Below are 19,102 nucleotides of genomic sequence, written 5' to 3'. Positions count from 1 at the left end.
TCTGCTGTGAACACAACAACTCACCTCTTCCCCTCTCCGCGCCTACCGGAGCCCCCTCCAGCCTCGTGTTCTGCAATGCCGGCCCCTTCTGCAGGCCATCAGCTCAGCCTTGACTGTTCTCAGTAGGAACCCCATAGGCTCCATTAATCATCTTTTCTCCAAGTTTCCAGTTTTCTGCTCGGCCTCCCACCCAGCGCTCGAGCATCCTGTCCTCCACGCCACTCTTGGGCTGTGTCCAGACCAGCTTCGCACTCACATCCTGACTTCTCTGCACCACGCACATCTGACACCATTTATTAAGTAACACCATTCACTAAACCGTAACATGCTGGGCTGCACTGTATCTCTTTTCCTCTTCAGATATAATTCTAGGAACAATCTAGATGAGATCATCCAGAGAGGAAATGACACCTCTTGCCTGTATTGAGGACCAAATGGCAGCATCGTACGGCGAAGCGCCACAGAAGTTTGATAGGGTTGTGTTTTTCGCCATTCCCTTCCTTCCCAAAGCAAAATAATAGGAGGGGGGTTTCTCGGTGACTTTTGCTATACAAACCGTGGGTACAAACACCTTCTCATGAAACCAGAGGTTTGAGAAGCCCAGGTGCAGGCCGGCATGACTGGCGTTAACACTCGTATCAGCTGCATGGCACCATTCACTGCCCTCCTGGCAAACAGAGGAGACAACAACTCTCCATTCAGGAATGAGATTTCAGCTCCTCCAAGGCCCCAGGCTTGTGAATGGTGCTTCACAGCTCCCCCGCATTTTCTACAGCCACGCAAAACTGCGGCAGGCAGGCAGACAAAACACTAAACCCAACAGAAAATGTGATCCTCTCCGGGGGAAATTTCAACTTTTCAGCCAGAAAGTGCAAACTGTGTCCCAGAGTGCTTTGAACTTAATGAGTCGTGTTATTTTTAGCTTTTATAGATGAAAATGTCATTAAAAGCAAACATACTTCTGGGGGGAAAATAAAAAAACGCTAAATTCCCTGCAGTTTGGACTCTTTCGAAGGCCACCTCTACTTTCAGCAGAAGATGATGGGTTATAATAATAAAGAAATACATTGTGCACCTTTTCCCTTTCCACACAGGGCACTGCAGTGCTGTTTCCAAATAGATAACAATATAATTTACTTCCATTTAAAAATCCATTTGTTACTACCATGTAACTGAGAACCTGGCCTCCTCCTGCCAGAATGGCCATCTGAAGTCTGGCTGAAGAGGCAGCACGTGGAAACTGAACACACGGCAGATGGCTCTGCACCCGCTCAGGCACAGTCAGTCCATCAAAACCCACACTCCTAAACTGAACTAAACAGAAAGCTGGGTGTGGGCAAGGAAGTTCGTTCATTTTGGGGTTTGTTTTATTTGTCCTAAGGGCAACTGGCACGGAGGAGTAGGAGGGTAACTTGAAATCAGTCTTGCTACAAAGCCTTCATCCCAGTGAAAACATCCACGAGCAAAGTAGTTTGCGGAAAATGATCATCTGGTGCCTAGTTTTGAACTACAGGAGCACAAAGTTAGGCTCTGACTCTATCTCTGGGCATTCAGGCACTCTGCACCAGAAGCACTTGCAATTCAAAGATGCAGTTTTTCAGTGCCAGTAGAAATGAGGCTTCTTCTAATACAGGACCTAAAGCTGGATTTAGGAATCATTCTGGGAACCACATTGTGAACATTTTTGCTCAAATCCTCTGTCCGTCTGATAATCTTCCACCACTCTTCAAGAAGTATCTGCCAAAGTAGCAATTTAATGACCTTATCCACGTGGATCCTGCCACCTCCCTGCCCTCCCCAGCCCCTCACACTGGTAAACGTGGCTCCTCAGAACTCACAACTTGAGGAATGCGGAACTTTCTCCAGGAAAAACACATCCATCTCCCAGGTCAGGGAAATCTCACTTAGTTGTAACATTACCAAAGCCTCTCTTGGACAGATGTGAAGGGGGGAGACATAATCAACATTCTTCCTGAGGTCTAATCGGCTGCCACACTGGTGCTGATCCCAGAATCCATCTGAGCAACACCATTACGTGTCCCCAAAGAGGTGTAGCTGGAGGAGGGTGGGAGGCTCTAACTCCGCTTTGCAAACCTTTCACTACAGAAGAGAACAGCCATGCTAAAACTCTACACTTCCAAAAGCTTCCAGATATTGCTTCCCCTCAGCCCCCGCATCACTGGGGTCACAGGGGTGTCATACAGGGTTTGATTTACCGAAGGTAAGTCACCACTGGGAAACGTTTAAACCAAGCACACGTTGCATGTGCAGATGTCTACAGGGACCACTCCACGATCTGTTCTCTGCTTGCACCCTTTCCCAAAGAGCAATCTGTAACCGCGTCTGTGCGATCACCCTGGCAGCTGGAGGACACAGCAAGAGTCGGAGCACAGGTGGGAAAAGAGCAAAGCACCTGGATAAGAGAGCATCCAGGGTCTGGCAGCATCCTCTACCTGCACGTGGAGCAGAGAGGACAAGCCCGTGGAAGGGAGGTGCCTCTGGGACGCTTGGCCACCAGCCAACCAGTAACTGGAACAAGATGCTCAGTTCCTGGGCTGTCCAGAATCTGAACAGGGTGAGACAAATGGGAGGACTAGAGGGAGCAGCAATTCCAAAATTGTGTATTAAATACAGCACCTGTACCTATGTTTGCTTAAGGAGCACGGAAGGCCTCAGGACGTTTTTCTGACAAAGACATGCGATAAAATCTTGCTTAACGGTAGCTCATGAAAAATATAATTTCTGGCATGGGTGAGCTCCAAACTAGAGCTTTAACACTACTGACTTTAATCTCTGCCTCTCTGGGGTAAGTCTTGATGGATTTATTCTAAGCACCAGGTTAGAGTCCCAAATGGTGCCAACCAGATTTTCGTGGAGGCCAGTGGAGCTCTGCCAATCTACACTAACTCTGTATTTACAAGGATTTTTGATTGGTAGAATTCAGAAATTTTGAGAGGTCCAGATTATAAAAAGTAGCACTAAATCAGGAGGGTGGAAAAGGGGGTGATGGGCAGACAGATTTCAAGAGGCCATTCGCGAACCTTTGCTTTAGAAGAACATGGGCCACAGCCAGAACAAAACGCACACATATGGCCCCGCTGCCTAATTACAGGAAACCAGAGAGCGAAGTGATTCTACTTTATCACTGTCATAAGGAGATGAAAATCCAGCAAATGCTTCAAGAGACAAACCCCATGGTGTTAAGAGGGAAACTGCTCCCAACTTCTACTCAATTTGGATCAGGCTTAAAAAAACAGGGTCAATTCCTTAAGAGTTCTGAGATGAGTAAGGAGCAAATTGGTTGTCTGTTCAAGCCGCTTTGAGTCTGCAGGTTAGGCGGGCAGCTGTGAAAATCCCTTCCGTCCCCAGTATGTTACCAGGCAGCCAGTTCAGCCAGCAAAGAGCCCCAGAGCACCCAGCCATGCCCCTGCTGTAACTCAAGTCCTTTACAAACCACCACCTCCACTGCAGGAAAGGGAAAGCCAGCTCCCCTCCTGGGCAGCCGCCTTTGTCCATACAAATATGACATGAGAAATTTCACTCCGTAACTACCTTGCTAAATAGCATGTTATAGGTAGAAACAGTTCTACACACTTTTCAGCCAGCTTTCAGTGCAGATTAACTCTCAAATTCTGTCTCTGAGCATCCCAGCACGTACCAAGCTTTACTCCAGGCAGAACCAAGATCAGCACTTGCTTTATGTGTTTTTCCAGAAGTGGAGGGGGGGAGACATTTGAAGGGTGGCATTCTTTTAAAAAAGGGGTCAACAATAGGTCAACAATATGAGAAAATAGGTCAAGTCATCTTAATTGGGAAATCATGAATTTGGGGCTGTCCCCATCCTGGTAATACAGCAAGGACCTTTGTTCCAAGCATTAGGCAAAAGCCAGCACCGTTAGCCAAAATAACTTCTCAAGCAAACTCTCATTGAATAAATCTTTTACACTGAAGGGAACATTTTTCAGTACTCTGTTTTTTAACACCAGTAACTTTAACTGTCAAGCCTGACAAGTACAGAAAACTGTTTTCTTACAAAAGTTAACATAAAAAACGTTTTCCACTAGAAGGAGTTTTGCTCACTACACATTAACTCTCCATTTTTCCATTTAACTCTAATTGCTATTTTTCTCCATCTTTTTTTCTCTCCAAGATCTGGACTTTAAAGAGTCTGAGTAGACAGATGTTAACGCTTGTTTATAGAAGTTCTGTAACATGGATGTATTGTAATAAGCTAATTATATTTAAGAGAAGGATCTGGGAATAACCATGACCCATTAATTACTTTCATCCACATGCTCCTGTTCTTTCTCCCTACTGTTTCCAAGTGTCTAGGTGAATTCTTGAAAATATTCAGGAGTCTAAAAACATGCCGGGACTTTCAGAACCAAACGACAACTTGAATTAACAGCCACATGGGGTGGAAAGGGAAAAGGAGTGCCAGTCCGCTGGGTCATCAGCTCACCAGTGGGGACACGGTGGCTCAGCAAACTGCGGGAGCATATCTCAGGAGGGGTTCATCCCTCCCAACTATACCTTCTGAACACGGCATCTAGACTCAGGTGACTCCTTAGTCAGTGAAAAGCACCAGTTCCTCCCAGTGACAGCATGGGCTGACAGGGGACATATCTGCATCGCACAGACTGACGTTAACTGCCCTGGTGGGTTTGCTGCGGGGGTCCCTGGGGCTCCCAGCACGCTGCAGCAACGGGCTAGATCACAGAAGGATAAAGCCTGAAGTGCTTTGAGACATGTAACTTGTTTTTAAAGTGTCCACACTGGCAGGATTTGTGTTGATTTACCTCCGTACGTTTCTAAGCCAAGTTAAGTGGCGGCACAAATGGTCCAGAGACACCCCCTAAAAGGGGCTCCCCAGAGATGCAGCAGCGTGAGGAGCCTGTTGAGCCACTCGTCTGTGTGGATGCGCTGCTTCTCTCTGGGCAGGAAAAAGAACCAATACAAAGATAAGTGAATGAATCTGTATCTGGAATGCTTTAAAAATAACAAGGTTTTCAGAAAATTAAGTCCCCAGGTTCAGTGGTTCTTCTGGAAATCCTCATCTAAGCTGCTAAGAAACAAATGAAGCTCCTAATTCACTTCTAGATCAGCTTATTTTTGTAAAACCACCTCTTGTGTTACACTACGACACACAGGCAGCTGAGGCGGTAGCGTGCATAGTGCTGGGGCTGTTGCATTCATCGATGACAAAACCAGACAGGACCACTGTGATTTTCACTTCTGACCCCCTGGACAACCCAAGCCACAAGACTTCCCAGAACTGATTCCTTCTAAAACTAGAGCAGATATTTTAGGAAAAGGAAAACATGTAAAAATTTCCAATGAAACAGAACGCTTCGTGTTTCTTGGTGCGCTGTCATTTTTAATTGCTCTCACTGCTGAAAATGTGTTTTATGTCTAGTCTGAGTTCACCTACCTTCTTCAGCATCTCTCTACTGGTTGTTATTGCATGTTTGTTTGCTGGACTGAATTCAGCCTTTTTATTGTGTTTCTGTTTCTCTCCACCAGGGTGTTCAAGTCTCCCCGCTACCTGCCTCTTTGTTAGACCATGCAAACTGTCTCCTTCAGTCTCCAGTGGGTAGATGTGCTTTCCAGTCATTTAACATTTCTTAAAACCTTTTCCGCAATTCTCACCAATTTATCAACACCTTCCTCAAACTACCGAAGTCACAACTGGAAACTGCAGGAGGAGCACCTTCCTCCTGGTCTTATACACCCAAAGATGACATTTCCCTTCTTTGCCACTTGGCTGACGGCCCCCACAGCTTCACACATCATCTTCAGAGTCATCGGTTCCCAGGATACGGCCCAGCTCTACATGGGTCCTACTAAAACACGTTGCTTGTTTTCATCCGGGTTACTAATGGGATCTCAACCATTCTGCACTGGTGATCTGTCTTTTATTTAGTTATCCCTTCTTCAAAGTTTGACCTCATCTCAAAGACAGAGCCGTGATAACTCCAGGACTCCATTAGAAGCATGTCTACTCACTGACAAATTCCCATTTAAAACTGGAGACTACAGCAGTTTCTTAGCCATTTCAGAGGTGACTAATTGGTCTTCTATCATTCCAGTCCTGTATACGAAGTTGCTCACAGCCTAGGCAATACTTTCACAGGACCACAGGGTGATTCAGGTTGGAAGAGGCCTCGGGAGGTCACCAAGTCCAGCCTGCTCCTCCAAGCAGGGTCAGCCATGAGACCAGAGCAGGATCCTCAGGCCTTTCCAGAAGTTTATCACATCAGTACTCTTACAGTTATCAACACAACTTGTCTAATTAGATTTTTTTTTTCAGGAAGATTACAAGAACCATATTCTATAAGCCCGTGTTGATTGACACTACTTACATTAATCCCCTTAATTCTTTACTAATTACATGCCCTATCAGCAATTCCATTATTTTGTCTAGGATTAATGTCAGGCAGAAAAATCTGTGGTTATGTGAGCCACCTTATTTATCCCTTAAAAAATAATGGCACAGAACTAAACTTCTTCCACATAGCTGTAACTTGCTCGTATTTATTATCTCTAATTAAGAGCTGCTATATAATATTCTTTCAATATAAGAGGTGTTTTATTGTTAAAGGGCATGATCACACCATCTCCCTTTTCGCCATAAGAAACAGAAATATTTATTGAACTCTTCAAAATTCTGTACAATATTCCTAACAATGCTATCATTTTCATGTAGCACTGATCTATTGTAAACATAATTATATCACTCAAGAAAGAGAGCTGCATTTCTATGGGGATTTCATTTTTGAAAGCCATATGTTGGAGCCTTGTGCTCCAAGTACTAAAAATGTGCTCAGAATTCCTAAAATTATACTTGAAAATATCCAGACACAAAAACAATTGCATCTAACATAGAAGAAATTCTATATTAGGCCTCATTTTTACAGATCAAGGGGAACTGATGACAGAATGTAAAAATATAGTAGCAGCTTAGGTACAAGAGACTGATTTGATTACATTTGTTATGTGCAAATAGAATAAAGTCCAAACGAGTAATGTATCTACTTGATGATTTAAAATGCCAGCTTAACAAAGCTGAAAATAATTACAAAGCAAAACAATTGGGAGAAAGAATTTGAGCAAGAATCTGTGAATGATAATTGGGAACTGTTCAAGCCCATTTTACTGCCTATACAGAGGAACCACAATCCCACAGAAAAGAAAGAAGGCTGTGCTGGTTAAAAGCTCTTCTGGCTTGGAGGGCAAGTGAAAGCCAAATCGTAAAGTAATAAATGCATGTGAAATTCTTCCCACGGAAGACAAGGCAATGAATGTAAGTCAGCAGCAAGGAATTCCACAAAATTGACATGGGATATCATGCATGGACTGAAGTTAAAATAAAGATACTGTGGACAAAAGAGGAAATGAAGGTTTTGTCTTTTGCGTGCAGAAGGTCAAAGACTCAGATCAGCAAGCTGCAAACACGCTGCAACAGGCAACCAAAGCGAAACCTTCTGCTGGCACGCTCAGGTTTGCTGTTGCTGGATCAGGTAGCCCCAGCAGTCCTCTCCCATGCTGGAGTCACCCCTGTCTGTGGCACAGACATTATCTAAAAACACAAAAGGAGTGGCGAGTTGCCCCAGGTGGGGTTGAAGACCATGTGTTTCCGCAGCTCTCCTGGGCTGCAGCAGCATGGAGGCGGCGACAGGACCGTAAGCAGAGGTAGAACTGACGGAGGAATGAGCCATCACAGGATGCTCTTCCAGACAGACCACTTGTGGTGGCTGTGGCACCCGCTGGGTGCCTCTGTATTGCTACCAGCAGGACACTGGGGTAGGGTTTCGCCCAACCAAAGACTGCTAGGAATCTTCTAGAGTTAAAAAACACCATTGCTGCCTCCAGCTCTTTCCAGCAAACCTTTGACCTATGTCTGCACAAGCTCTAGATTATAACACACAAGTCATTGCATCCACATTGTGCTGTGCTATGTTTGTCCATCTCCAGAAAAACAGAGGACCAAGAACAAGTGCCGTAGAGCTAGTCCAAGGCTTCAGAACAACAGCATATAGAGCCGGCAGAACCATTCCCAAGACAATCACTCCAGACAGCAAACACTTCACAGCAGGCAGCATGCGAAGGCTCCAAAGCGTCCCAACCACCACCTCTGCCAGGTTTCCCTTACCCAAAATACCAAAGTACACGATGACGATGGGGTCTCAATATTGAGTATGTTGGGTCACAGGGAAGCAGCAAAGACCTCTTTGAGAATAAAGGCACTTACGAATGCCAGGAGTCAGTAGACAGTCCTGGAGAGACGCAGAAGGTCCAAAGGCCCAACACAAAACACAGAAGTGCATGTCTGTATTCAGTAAGTGTCCTCCAGCACCACACGTGGAGTCGCAGCCAGCTCCCAGCTAGTGAGGTCAGGAAAAAACTTTGTGGGGCAGGTTGTCCCACTATTGCTGCTCTAGGGTCTCTTCTGGCTTGCTCATAGCACAGAAGACACTGCCTTAACCAATCCTAAAGACTTGTTCAACAATGGTTAAATAAAAAAAAAAAAAGACGACCCACAGTCCTAGTGAAACAAACCCAAATGCTATGTTAATCTTGTGTCAGATGCTCCCCCAAAGCTACGGGTACTTCTGAGCACTGCAATAAGCAGATACACAACAAAACAGTCATCAGGCCGCTCAGGTTTGTATAGCTGAGCCTACAGAGGTCATGCAAAATCTTTCCTGTGCGTTCTCCTTCCAACCCAGCACACACAGGATCATCTGCTTTAACACAGTGAAACGGGAGACAGACAAACAGCTCCTCCACGGAAGTATGCCAGCTGCTCTCTACAGACACAGCAAGTAACTCATTCATGGGTGAGGAGATGTTCTTGTGGCAACGACTTCATTGCAAAGCAAGGTTTTCAAGGGAAGGCTCTTAAGGGTTAAATTCCCTCCCTGCCTCCTCCTCTTCTCCACCAGCATCCAGCCTCCAGCCTCCCTCCTCCCTAGGATCCTTGTGAAGGAATCTGTATTCGATATGCACCAAGAGACACTCTGGTCTGGGCTTTTTAATAAAGAGCAATTCCTTTGCATTCTCAGGTGTCCCTTAAAATCAAGCTCTGACATTTCTGCTGCATTATTACCACGGTCTGTAGATGTCTTCAGACTCAGAGAAGCCATTTGCTCTACAGGTATGCTTTGCCCCTGCAGTGCCGAACAGTTTTTCTCTGTTAAGAAAAGCCCCTCTAGAGAAATTGGTACTTGGAGCCAATTAATGGACCTCTTCCACCTTCTGTCTTGCCAGTTTTTCTTGGCAACAGCATCCAATCCCTGTGGCTGAGACACCGGTCGTTACAATGTGCCATTAAAAAGTGAAAGTGGGGAAATAGCATGTGTAACCTCAGCAAAAAGGAGGTACCTGAAACATTGCTGGCCTTACTTTTTTCTAACCTGTGCGCCATTCTTAATGATGCACTTCATGAATCAGCTTTTGCGCATCGCTAATTAACTCCGGAGAGCATAAGGGCTGCATGGCACAGAGAGAAATTTAACTCCAAAGATGAGCAAAATCTCCATAATTACAAGCAGGGGAGCAAGGTGTTCCTGGAACCACAAGGAAATGGGGAGTGAATACCTGGCTCCCAAAGGTGCAACTGCTCAGCAACACCTCTGACCACAGGACCGGCTCTAGATAACCACATAAAACTGGGACTAACAACCACCTGGGATCTGGGCTGAGAAATAGCCATTTGGTACAGCCCAAAGTGAACGTTCAAGCTCTTCAGTGTCTCAGGCAAAATCCCATGGACCTTCCTAGGCTGAGAAGAAAAGACTGCATTAAACCCTCCAAATTATTACCTTAGAAAATCCATTCTATTTCTCCAAGCAGATGGAATGAAGGGGGAAATTTAGGTCCAGATTAAGTTTAAATGCAGGGCTTGAAACTAAGGGATCGTATTTGGGTTCAGATTCACCGATTCTTATCTCTTCAGATATGGTAAACTGACCTCCTGCATCATCCAGGTCAGGCAACTGCAATTAAAAAAAAAAAAAAAAAAAAGTCTGTATCAAGCCCCTTCACTGCTGTTTGAGCTACAGATTATTTCTGAGGAAGACAGACATTCTTGATTTGAAGAGATCAAACCATGGAGAATCTACCACATACCCGGTAAACTGTTCCAGAGGTTAATTACTCTCACTGTTAAAAATTTATACCTTATTTCCAATTTGAATTTTTCTGGGTTCAGTTTCCAGCCATTGGACCTTGTCATGCCTTTGAGTGCTCAATTAAAGAACACTAAAGCACCAGATACCATTTCCATCTGTCAGTGCTTGAACACAGAAATCTCAGTAGCTGGTTCTCATGAGGTTTTTGGCAAGATCTGAACTAACAACAGTAGCTTTTCTGTCTGTCTTCAGATCTGACTTGGAAGCAGAGTCAAAAGGGTGAATGTATTTCATTTTTAATAATTGGTGATTCTTGAGAGGGCTGGGTAATAAACAGATCTGATAGGAAACACTCCAATGAATCTTGTTTTTATCAGAACTCACCATTTTCTCTAGTGAAATGTTTCACTGGAAGAGTTCAGCTTCCAAGGATGGCAGTGAAGGCTTCATTGCACCCCACGAGCCGAGCAGGTCCTGCCCGAGCACGTCCTGGAGTCTAGACCACCACGGCACCCGCGCTCAGCGTCTTGCAGAGCGCCGGGCGCGTGATGCGGCTGTGACAGCACAGGGTCACGGCCGAAGGAAGCTGCAGTTCCCCTGGGAGCTGGATCACAACCGAAACAGCCATCCTTACTGTGACAGCAGCGGAAATGAACCTGAACGCATCCCAAATGGCTCTGGAAATTAACCCAAACACATCCCATGAGAGTGTTGGGGGATTTTCCTCCTCCCACCTCCCTCCTTCCTCTCCCACAGAGCAAATCAAGTTTTTGACAAGCAACTGCCAAAAATAATCTAGATGTTCAAACAAGTATCAAGTGACTTCACACCCCAATGTTGTGCCATGCCAGACATCCTCCCCGGTACCTGCCCCACATCCGATCGGTGTCTGCCCAAAATAAGGGACAGCGATGCTTCCACTAACAGGACTTTCTCTCTCTAAAGAGCCACAAACAGCTTTTAGACCACAAAAATGGGTGCTGAAGGAGATGTAGACGAGGCCCACGAATCCGGACTGCCTGAACCTGAACGACTGCAGTAGCCAATGACTGCTTCTGTGTGAACTTTAGATGGATGGGTGGGAAAACAAGGACTTGTGATGGAACTAGACTTGCAATCTCATTGCTGGAGCTACTGCCACATCTCCTGCATGCGATATGTTACTTCATTGCTGCTCTGATACACTGCTCACGAGCCAGCTATTAGGATGAACTATGCTTCCTGCAGAATGGCACTTGCCCGCTTGAGGCAATGGTGCCATATTCTGCCATTGAATTAATTTGCCATATGACAGGCAGACAGAGTACTCGACTATGCCTGGAGCCCAGTGATTCTGGCTCGCTTTCACAAGGGATATTTCCTCTATGCATGCCGCCTCCATTATGATCAGGGAAAAAAGGAACCAAGTTTATTACCTAGACAAATATTTATTTGCTGGCCTATCAGCAAAGGGTCACTCCGCGGTTTTATTGCTTCAGCTTGAACTATTACTTCCCCCACTGCTTTTCTGATTTAGCCCAAAAGCACAAGATACTTCCACAAAGATCCAAACTCACAGGTGAGACTATATGCAAGACCTTACAGCCAAGAGCCATATGGATTTGAACAAATATTGCAGCAGATCCTCGAGGTCTGTCCAATTCAGCTACAGACACTTTTTGTCACGGTAAGCGTTCAGAAAATGAAAACAGGTTACAAAGGTCTATTCTCTCCTATAAAACACTAAATGGTCACCTGAGGTAAGATGAATCCCATGCCTGACATCTGCTTCTACAACGCCAGATCCAAAATGTCGCAGGGAAGAGGCTCTGGCAGGAACTGAGAAGCATTTTGGTGGATGATGCTATTCATTAAGAGTCCTGATGCAAAACCAGAGAGACACGTAAATGGAAGAGACCTCATAGGTCCCCCCAGCCTTTCCTCTGGCCAACACAGAATTGTTCCCAAACCTTCAGCTGTCCACAACAGCTTAAAATGTCCTCAAGTGGGGAAATCCACCCTACAAAAGGCAGTTCTGTGAATCAAGGACACTCGAAGGCTCCCCTTCCCTGGCTGACCTCTGGGACAGCCCAGGCCACCTTTGCCTGCTGCAGGCCAGTACCTCTCCCAAGCCCCTGGGCAGGAAATCAGGCAGCACGATGCCAGACTCATTTCTTACATTCTTCAGGTCATCTTTCCCAAAGATTCCTGTTACTGAGCCTATTTTTGACCCTGTAACCTTGGCCAACTTAATCTTCCTATTATCAGGAGGAAATAGTGAGAGTTTTTATTGTATCTACCTGCCTCAGATTTATTGTACCCAGATGGATCACTCTGGGCTGTGTTTTCTATTAAGAAGTATCTTTATTTTATCACATCAGTAAGAGAGGTATGCAGGTCCTGAAGGCTGTTCAGCCCAGCCATCAGACACATAATATTTTTCTTTGCTAAAGAAAACTGCAGGAGTTACTAAGGCTTTAAATTAGCAAAACTCCTCAGCATAAACATAGCTTAAAAATACATGCTTAATTCCCATTTAGATCATGGGAAATTACAGCTCAATTCCAGCAGGCACCTACCGGTTTTCATATATAAACATTTATAAATATATAATTACACGTTAGCTGAATAAGTACACCTCAAAGCACGTGCTTGAATGTATTGCTGACTCAAAGCTCAAACACCTTCCATACCAGTCCTGCAACAGAACACGATAGCGTTATTGGAAATACTCTTAGCAGTGGCCACGCCTTAATAAAATGCAGTTTTAATGCTAGGAAACATCCGTGTTATCTAACCTAATCAAAACACCAGTGGCTGCTAAACAACAAGATCTGCATTTGATCTCGCCTTTATACAGCAAACGCGGGAACACGAGCTCATAAACAAGTGAGGAAACACATTTAACCAACAACCCACAACTTACTTTCAACAAGCTTACCGATGTCAGCACATGTGATAAAATTAGCCTGTTGGAGTCTGCGATTTTGGCATGATTATCTGCTAATTACATGCTGTAAGCTGAGAGGGGTGGGCTTAGCAGCTCTCCGGGGGCTGCTGGATGCTTGTCTTCCCACAAAACTTGCTCACAAGGCATCTAAAAATAACTTTATAGGCAAGTCTTCTTCTGAAGGGAGAGGCAGGGCAGAACAAAAGAGCGCAGACAGCTTAACCTCTTCATGCCCAAATATCCACATTTGCAGCCAGGTGTCCAATGCCCGCATCAGCAGAATCGAATCCTTTGGCTCCTTTAGGCCAAAGCCTAAACCCTGTTCTTTAACTCCTTTTCTCCAAATTCAGCTTTCTACATCATCACCCTCTGCCCTATCCCTTTAGTACCTAGCACACGGCCATTCCCTCTGTTCCACCAGTTGGATGCTAACTGAGAATAACGTGGTTTCATGCCCAGACAGGACAGGCTGCCCTGTCTCTTCAAGCCCTGTGACTGACAGCAGGGCAGGTTACATGCCTGCACAGATAACACGAGTGGAGATTCACCCAGCACCTTTCCTGCGTCCAATCTTCTCTGCCCTGCTTCCACCTCAGCAGCAGCTGCTGATTTCCACCCAACTCTGATTTTATGCAGAGGATATATTCATCCCAGTTCTTTCCAAAGGACGCGAGTTACCCGTGCCCTGGAGTACGCGTGGGAAAACACAGCGATGTTCATTGTCACAGGCATATGACAAGCGTGTGATCATTTTCAGCAGTTATCTTGATGGAGCAAATCTAGCAAAAGAGCAAAACACGCTAAGTGGATGAAACACAAGCAAAATTTTATCCATTAAGCAATTCTATTAGGTTACAGACCAAAGGAGGTTATTGATTCAAGCAGCACAGCATGAGCGACTAAATACTTATGAGCATCAAAGACCCACTGCAGTCAATTATTGCTCGCAGCCAGCAACTGGAGCTTCCCATTACGAAAGGATGTGTTGTTCCAACATCAGTGACTTGGTGAAAAGCTGTGCTTTTGGTGCTAAATATGAGAGCGCATATATAAGGACTACGGACAAGTGATCACACAGGGGATATTTAAGCCTCTCAACAAACTAATTATACTGCTAATGATAAGCAAACCAGGGAGAAGCACAGACACTCGAATACAGACTGCACACGAGACTGGCTCTTACACGAAGGCTGAACTCATTTTTTAATACAAAACTGAAAAGAGACCAAGCTTACCCGTTTCTTAGATGATCAGTCATGTTCTTCATTACAAGATCATCTCCGTCTTCAATCTGATGAACTTTTGCATTAGACTAAAGGGAACCAACAACATCAGCAACTGTTGCAGTTGAAGGCTTGCTGAGACAGCAGGTAGGCAGGTGGGTGACACCTACAAAAAATACACAGGTAAAAGCATAATTACAAGGAGTTACAAAATGGCAATTCCCCAAAAGAAAAGGCGAACTCCTACAAGCAGCAGCAGAGAAGCAGCATTAGAGGCAAACGCTATAGCTAAACCTCGTTATTGACCTACACTTTCCAAATTACTTCATATTGCTATGTGGACACGATGTATTGTTTTTAAAGGCTTAATTTTTAAAGGTTGCTGAAAAGGAGGTGACACACACACACCTTGTGCACCTCTTCTGTCTTCCACCCAGAATGAAGACATGAGCCAGGTCTATTATATACTAAACTGAAAAACAACGTCCTGACACTTGCTCATCATTATGCTTCCACCTGTAGACAAGGCTAACCTCATTTCCCCAAACAAAACTCAGTATCTGCTGAGGGAAATGCAGAACATCACTGGCAGAAGGGAGGCATTTCGCATGCCCATTTCCCTTTTCCCCATTAATCCCCTCTCCCTGTATAGCTCCGACGTGGATAGAATTTAATTATTTTTAAAGCTAGTTTTTCTTCCAATAGTGTCACCACTGTTTTCCACCAGAAGCAAATGCACATAAACACAAGTTCAAGCTGATTTAATAAATCTCCCTGTTCTCTGATCCTATTGTTCCTTGCCGGGGCTGGCTAACGTCAACTTTCAAGAGTCAGAATGAGCTGCCCCCTCCCCATGGTGCGGGATCCACTGGGAGCTTTGGTTTCAAAGTGTGTGTTTTGTATTCTTTTTCATTCCCAAATGCTAAAAATGAATTGGGGAACTAGGACAGCTGCTGGAGGCTGTAGGGAGGTGGTGATTTAGAAGGGTTTATGAAGCCAGGCACCCTGCCTTTTACAGAAAACATTGTATTCCCCAGAGACATTTTAAAATAATAGGATAGAGTTCTAGTATTTGCTCATGTAAATTGTTTTTCTTCAGCCTTTTTTTTTAATTCTGTTGGCTGATGCAAAGGATTAAAAGTATCAGCATGTGGAAATCCTGCAGACAAACCCCCAGCAATCCATTTTTACCCAACCTGCATATCATCAGGCCTGCAGTCTGAGAGCTCAGAGACCGAAACCGATGGGCATGCTGCGACCTGAACCGATTGCCACATAAAATGTCAGAGAAAAAGCAGCCAGCCTCTATGTTTTATTTTCTGATTGATATTGGGATTGATATCGGGATTATCGATATTGGGTTCTCCCTGGCCAGGTGGTTTGGGGCAGGGGTTCTGTGGTCTGTGCGGACGGTCCAACGAGGACACGTGTGTGCAACTGCGCAAAGTCAGGCTGCGCCCTCCTGAACACCTTCACGCACAGACCCAGGCTGCAGACACGCACGTGCTCCGCGTGCGCTGCCGTGCAGGGACACAACTCACCTATCCCTTACGCACGTCTTGCTTGGCTGCAGGGAACACGGGTCTGCCACAGGAGCCTGAACAGGAGTTGATTTTTTGTGCAAACCTCTTACTGGAGAAGCAAAACCCATGGAGTATACAGCTGAGCTGCGCTTTCAACCTCACCTCCCACAGCCCTGCAGAGCTGCCTCCTTCCACCCCGCTGCCTGTGGGTCCCCGCAGACTCGCAGCACGCACAGTCTCTACTCCATACCCAAGAGGGGAGAGGGCAGGCTGGCCCCAGCACCACCACCTCGCTGCTGGGTGGCTTGCTGTTAGAGTGGCAGCACTGCAGGCTGTGTAGTGCCCACCATCTAGCAACTCTCAAAAAAAAAGCTTAAAAGCCAGGGGTGTAAAGGCTCTAGCTTCTCCTAGGGCACAAAAAAAGTGAGGTCATGGGTTTTTTTGACAAAATCCTTTTTCTGCCCAGTGGGGAGGTGTGAATGCTGAATCAGACACACAGATTAGAAAGAAACATACTTTGTTGAGACCAAAATGTTTCAGTTGAACAGTTGATCTGAACCAGCCTGGCTTTAACTGAAGATTTGCCACAACCTAGGCAGGATTCCCACATTCTTCCAGAAGCTCTAGGTTTGGAGCAAAGCCATCCAGCAGTATACCCTGGGCTGAACGTCCTTACCACCCAGCAGCACACCACATCCTTAGCTCTGAACAAGACCCACCAAAGCAATAGGCTAAGGACTTGTCCAAGCCCAGGACACCACCAGGCATGTTCTGGGGCTTTCAAGGCTGCCCATGAAGCAGGCAGCCCAGCAGCTGTGCCTCTGTAAGAGCAGCTCAGGACCTTAGACTGCCAAAGAGTCACTGGAACGGAATTTGTCACAGACACTGCTACTACTCTCAAGAAGGTCACTCTCCCCAAGTGCCTCCAAGATCCCAGATTAATTTTGAGTCATAAATGCTTTGTCCATATGTCCAGAATAAATCAAATTTAGATTGAAACCAAATGTTTAAGGAACTCCATAAACGCTCTTCCCACAGGAGCTGGGTGATCATCAAGGAGACAATTTGTACAGTCCTTCGTTAACCTCCTAACATTGCTGTTGGTCCCAACTGATGCTACTCCTTTCCATGAAAGAACGTGCTTCCCTGCCACAACCCGACCGTGTACAACGTGCACGACACATCCCATCATCACCAAAGCATTCCTCATCTGCATGGCATTTCGGAAGTCTGCAACATACCAAACCAATTGTCCATCTGTTGGCAATTTTACAACACGTAGAGCATGGACTGCACTTGGTTTTCTTCACTACATCACTCACCTATCAACATCCAAAGTCCCTCTTCCCTCAGAACAAGTGTTTCATTTTATTAAAAAAGACCACGTCAACCTATTGATGGTTCGGTACCAATTCCACAGAACAATTCAATATGTGTACAAATTTATACTTCCATTAATCAATATTTACTCGTAGATGAAATGAAGGAGCAGCCTTCTGGGCACATATGTTTAGCGTCAATTCATGACTACAAGCTAAATATGCCTCCCGTGACTCCAAAAACCTCAAACAAAGAGCTCCTGTTCACTCGAGATGCACAGCCAGGGTCAGGCAAAGGTTATGAGTTATCCCTATCTCAAGGTTACTTACACAGTACATAAACTCCAGGATCAAGTTGCAGAGTCTGCAGCAATTGCTCACTCAAAGTCAATCACCTTCAGTGGAGACCAAGTAAAAGCAGAGGCCTTTGGGTCTACGCGGCTTCCAGGAGTGAGCTTTGCTGTTTTATCAGCTTTCTGTCCCCAGGGAGCCTCCTTAGATGTCAGGGCTTCTACTGTGAACCAGACTTGAGGCAGTGTGACTGTTAAAATTTCTTGACATATTTTGGAGTGACTTCAAATTCAACAGAGCAGGAGAAGTGAGGTGAGGTCAGGAAGAGAGGTGTGAGAGTGCCCTGTGAAGGTCTGACTGCCTAGACACGAAACAAGCTGCTGTTTCACCTTGAGGCACATCTCTGCCCCAGGGTGCTGTAGGGCACCAGGACAGGACTTCTGTCGTTGCCTGTCATCTCTTAAAAAGCAGCAAGGAACAAAGCCTACTCAGCTTATCCTTCGCCCCAAAGGCTCAGTGGGTGAAGAACATTGTCCTACAGAAAAACAGGAGGGAAAACCATGGTTTTCACCTGTATTAGGAAAGTATTTAACCTGAAAAATACATAGCCTAATAATCAGGAAGGATAAAAGGATAAAAGACACGAACCATTGTTTGGCCTTAAATCTGCCCACTCTCACTGAGACTTTAACTTGCGAGTACATTTTGCAAACACCAGGCTTCCTTCTCAGGAGCATCTGCCAAGATCTCACTTGCTTTAAAGGGATTTCTTCTGAATAACGGGCACGATGGCACTGCCCAGATTCACCGTCCGAACATCTGACAGGCCAATCAGTATTTTGAAGATGATGATCAGTCTCACTCCTGCTCACACCCTCGCCAGAGAGCAAAGCACACATCTGGAAGAAGCCCTGTTCCCTTCCTGCTGCAGGCTTTTCTTCGCAGTACTAAGCCCTGTCTCACAGGGCAATTGCAAGGCTCAGGTCACTATTATTTGCAAAGTGCTTTGAAATCATTCTAGGAAAGCTTTATATAAATGCAAAGTATTGTTCTTGTATTACTTTTCCTAAGCTTCGACCCAGACTCTGGGGCTCTCCTCACATGCGCGTGTCAGAGGAAATCTTTCCTCCCTTACTAAATTGCTTTAACTTTCTTCCTTGAACAAACGCTCGTCAGCTTTCACGTGGTTGTAGGAACTGCGCAACAATATCCCCCTGCTTCAGGCGGCCTGAAGCCCCCGGCCGCCCCCGAGCCCCGTCCCGACGCCGGGGAGCAGAGCAGGCAAACAGCTCCAGCTAACGCGGCGTTTCATCCCGCGGCAGAACACGAAAGCGCCGAGCCCCCCGCGCCAAATGCTCCACCCGCCCAAACGCTCTGTGCCCCTCGCCTGAGCGGCGCTTCCCCGGCAAAGGCCCGAGGAGGTACCGCAGGGCGGGCGTCAGCTGGCGCTTTCGCCTGCCCCATGTAATGCATTTCTTTTTGATCCTTCCCCTCTCCTTTTACAGCGGTAGGTGGGAAAACAGAAGAGCAATCTCTCCTCAACATCAGAAGCCATCAATCATCCTCTAAAAACAGCTGAATAATAGAACAAAACAAAGAAAAAAAAAAAAGAGAAAAGGGTCGGGGCGGGTCCTTGGGTATGGAAATGCCTATCCTGGTGAAATATACTGTAAATTAGTCTGAG

At 45.7% G+C, this 19,102-nt stretch overlaps 2 long non-coding RNA genes across 12 annotated transcripts in view; both read right to left on the bottom strand.

Annotated features, from left to right (window-relative positions):
- Positions 1-6,282, bottom strand: part of LOC135315915 (uncharacterized) — an 87,389-nt gene extending 81,107 nt beyond the window's left edge. For all 9 annotated transcript variants that reach the window (XR_010375401.1, XR_010375399.1, XR_010375400.1 and 6 more), the window contains exons 1-2: positions 5,428-6,282; positions 4,800-4,926 (exon numbers count right to left, since the gene is read on the bottom strand). This is a non-coding gene — a long non-coding RNA (uncharacterized LOC135315915). The remainder of the gene's footprint in view (positions 1-4,799; positions 4,927-5,427) is intronic.
- Positions 6,283-9,805: 3,523 nt separating this feature from the next.
- LOC135315917 (uncharacterized) overlaps positions 9,806-19,102 on the bottom strand; it is a 94,684-nt gene continuing 85,387 nt past the window's right edge. Inside the window, exons 3-6 of one of the 3 annotated variants that reach the window (XR_010375411.1) lie at positions 14,298-14,451; positions 13,618-13,841; positions 11,868-12,810; positions 9,806-9,998 (exon numbers count right to left, since the gene is read on the bottom strand). This is a non-coding gene — a long non-coding RNA (uncharacterized LOC135315917). Of the gene's footprint in view, positions 9,999-11,867; positions 13,842-14,297; positions 14,452-19,102 lie in introns of all 3 variants that reach the window. The other 2 variants (XR_010375410.1, XR_010375409.1) reach the window with 2 other exon arrangements.

This window comes from Phalacrocorax carbo, chromosome 16, assembly GCF_963921805.1.
Source record: "Phalacrocorax carbo chromosome 16, bPhaCar2.1, whole genome shotgun sequence".
Classification (NCBI taxonomy): Eukaryota; Metazoa; Chordata; class Aves; order Suliformes; family Phalacrocoracidae; genus Phalacrocorax; species Phalacrocorax carbo.
Note: the sequence above shows the minus strand (reverse complement) of the source record. Positions and strands in the feature narration are given on the sequence as shown.